General features: G+C 37.8%; 1 pseudogene; it reads left to right on the forward strand.

Annotated features, from left to right (window-relative positions):
- The first annotated feature begins 868 nt into the window (after nt 1-868).
- Nucleotides 869-2155, forward strand: LOC106697718 (annotated as a pseudogene).
- Nucleotides 2156-4088: the final 1933 nt, after the last annotated feature.

Here is a 4088-nt window from a genome sequence, read left to right on the forward strand (position 1 = left end):
ATTCAAATTTATAGTGTATTCTATCACAAATTCAGTGTTGTTGTTTTTTTATTGATTTCAGACAGGAAAGGAGAGGGAAAGAGAGATAGAAGCATCAATGATGAGAGAGAATCATTGATTGGCTGCCTCTTGTACTCCCCCTACTGGGGGTCGAGCCCGCAACCAAGGCATATGCCCTTGACCGGAATTGAACCCAGGGTCCTTGAGTCCACAGGCTGACGCTCTATCCACTGAGCCAAGCTGGCTAGGGCACAAATTCAGTGTTTTTATTCTTCCAGAAAACTTTGGACATCAATGAACCTCACCTGATAAAGTATGTCCTTTCATCTTAGTAAACCCTCCCCAAATGCCTTTATGGTGACATGAAAGAATTGTAATAAAATCATAAAATCTCAAGTTGAAAATTATCAAATAGCAATGTAGCTATTTAAAGAAACTTCAAACTATTAAATGAAAATTTAATAAAACAAAAGTAATGGGGCCTTTCCACAGTATCCTTGCAACTCTGAAAGCCATTATACGTTTCATGATTTTTATTTTAATGACAATGCCAAATTTAACTTGAATAATCTTTGAGAACTGAGAGCATTAGATTTTCTCTAGTGTGAATTATTTGAAGGGTAGTTTGTTGTGAGAAACAATTTATCAACAGTTTATCACTTGGCCTTGCCACATTTGATACATTAGTACAGTGATGCGAACCTTTTGAGCTTGGCGTGTCAGCATTTTGAAAAACCCTAACTTAACTCTGGTGCCGTGTCACATAGAAATTTTTTGATATTTGCAACCATAGTAAAACAAAGTCTTATATTTTTGATATTTATTTTATATATTTAAATGCCATTTAACAAAGAAAATCAACCAAAAAAATGAGTTCGCGTGTCAACTCTGACACGCATGTCATAGGTTCACCATCACTGCATTAGTATGTTTTCTCCCAGTATGAGATCTCTCATGACCCCAAAGGTATCAACATTTGATAAAAGCTTAACATATTCCTTACATTAGTAAGTTTTCTCTCCAGTAGGCATTAACATTATATTAGGCCCGGTTTTGGATAAAAGCTTGTGGTACCCATTATATGTTTGTATTTTCTTTCAAAGATGTATATTCTGATATTAAGTTAAGTATGAGCCTGTTTAGAGGCTTTGACAAATACAGGACTTTTACAGATTCTGTTCAGTATTGATTATTTGTTGTCGACTAAGAATTGAACACACTTGAAAGGCTTTGCCATACACATTACATTTGTGAGATTTCTCTCCACTACCATCCACTTGCTACATACATTACATTTATATGGGTTCTCTCTGGTATGAATTCTGTAGTGTCTCGTGTGGTGTGAGTTGCAATTAAAAGATTTGTCACACTCATTACATATATAAGGTCCCTGCACAGAATGAATTTTCTGATGATTAGTTAGATTTCAGCTTCCTCTAAAAAATTTTCCACACTCATTACATTTATAAGGTTTCTCTCCAGTATGGATTATCTTATGTTCCACAAGGCTTGAATGCTCAGAAAAGGCTTTGCCCACTCATTACACTTGTAAGTTTTCTCAATAGTTTGAATTTCTGATGACTTGCCATATTTGAATTTTTACTACAGCCCTTGCCATATATATTACATTTATATGGGTTCTCTCTGGTATGGATGCTCTGATATCTAGTAAGGTTTGCAAATTGGGTGAAAACTTTCCTACACTCATTATATTTATAAGATGTCTGCCAGGAATAAATTCTCTGATGACTAGTCAGGTTTGAGCTTTCTCCAAAAGCTTTCCCATAGCTTGTGGGTCCTCGTTTCCAAGATGACCAAGAAAAGAAGGAATAACGGTCATGCCAAAAAAACTGAGGCCATGTACAGCCTATTTGTTGCACCAACTCCACCCAATGCATGCCCAAAGACAAGGCCCTTAAGAAGTTTGTCATTCGAAACACTAGAGATTGCAGCCGTTAGGGACATCTCCGAAGCGAGTGTCTTCGACGCCTATGTGCTTCCCAAGCTGTAGGTGAAGCTACATTACTGTGTGAGCTGTGCCATTCACAGCAAGGTAGTCAGGAATTATTCTCATGAAGCCTGGAAGGACCGAACAACCCCACTCCGATTTAGACCTGCGGGTGCTGCCCCACAACCTCCACCAAAGCCCATGTAAGGAGCTAAGTCCTTAAGGACTGAAGAAAAGTTCTCTGGGGGGGGGGGGGGGGGGGGGGGGGGGGGGGGAATAAATGTACTTAAAAAAAATTGTACTTTAAAAAAATAGCCTTCCCATAAACATTACATTTGTAAGATTTTTCACTAATATACATTTTCTGATGCTAAGTCATAAGGATGTATAAAAAATTCCCCAGATTTATTACAAATGTTGATGTTGACACTAGGAGGAATTTTTTTGAAGTGGTGAAGCAGAACAACTATTATTGTTAATAAACTTCTCAACTTGATTACTTTCATAAATTTTCTCTTCAGTTTGAAGAGAGAGAGAGAAAAAAACATCGATTGGTTGCCTCCCGCATGCGCCCCGACTGGTGCTGGAGATTGAACCTACAACTCAGGTATGTGCCCTTGGCTGGGAATCAAACCCATGACCCTTTGGGAGCATGGGCTGACGCTTTAACCACTGAGCAACCAGGCCCTATTTTCAGAACATTTTATAAACTGGTACTTATTTCCTGCATTGATTATTTTTTAGCTTTAACAAATCCTTTTTATGTGACTTATATTTGTAATGTTGATAAGTATTTTTCCTTAATGAAGCACTCTGATTTAGAGGAAAATTATTTCAGGGTTTGTTACACTATTGATCTTTTCTACCATTATGATTTTTCTTTTTCTTTTTTTCATTAAGATTTTTCTTTTTTCCATTATGATTTTTCTTATGGGATGTACTCACACCTTTGTAACTTGTTTCATCATATCCACACTGACTCAAACTCGTGTGTATTTTACTGGACTTTCCTGAAATAAAAATCCTTGATGTCATAATTTTGTGTCTTTCCATTATCAATGTTTGGACTATTTCTCCTTTGTTAATATTCTGTTTGATGATAATTCCTTGATCACACATTTAATAGAGATATTGATTTCTGGAAAGACATTACCCTCACCTGGAAAGAGCAGGTTCCTGTAGTTCTGCAACATCATGACCCTGGCCAAGCCCCTCTGAGCAGGGTCTAGGCCAGTGATGGCGAACCTATGACACGTGTGTCAGAGGTGACACGCGAACTCATTTTTTTGGTTGATTTTTCTTTGTTAAATGGCATTTAAATATATAAAATAAATATCAAAAATATACATCTTTGTTTTACTATGGTTGCAAATATCAAAAAATTTCTATATGTGACACGGCACCAGAGTTAAGTTAGGGTTTTTCAAAATGCTGACACGCCGAGCTCAAAAGGTTCGCCATCACTGGTAGGCATTCCCACTCCTGAGAGAATTCAACTTCCACATCCCCTCAGGTCAACAGCATCTGGGAAAGAGTTATTTCTGGCTCCTCTTTCTTTCCTCTTCCTCTAGGATTCTTTCTCAGTCTTGATAACTCCATCCATGTACGGGGAGATAGTAATGGTGTTTTGAATGTCGAGAGAGTCTCCAAACCCAGGATGTTGAGAACAGGGTGCTCTGGGGCCATGAAGCATGGGTTTGAAACAGAAAAAGTGAAATTTGTTCACTTGAGCATATCTGATGTTTGGATTTATTCATTTCCAGGTCTGCAGGCCTGGTTAATAAAATTACATAGGTTTCAGTTATACAATTCTACAATACATCATCTGTACATTGTCTCCCTGTACATTGTTGTCCCTCTCCATTTACTATTCTCTGGATTGTCATGTCATCACCTACTTTTTCCTTACTATCTCTTCATTCTTCACAAGTCAGCTGATCCCCAAAACTCTTCCCCAAAACATTCAGATTAGGCCTAATCTTATTTAGATGCTCTTTCATGGAGCTCTGATATCAGTTAGATTGTACAATGGTTCTCAAAGCATGGTCTCTGGATTAGCAGCATCAGTAGCATCTAGGATTTGTTAGAAATGCAAATTCTTGAGCCCTACCCCAGACATCCTGAATCAGAATCTCTGGAG

The sequence above is a fragment of the Myotis lucifugus genome, unplaced genomic scaffold, assembly GCF_000147115.1.
Source record: "Myotis lucifugus unplaced genomic scaffold, Myoluc2.0 scaffold_98, whole genome shotgun sequence".
NCBI lineage: Eukaryota > Metazoa > Chordata > Mammalia > Chiroptera > Vespertilionidae > Myotis > Myotis lucifugus.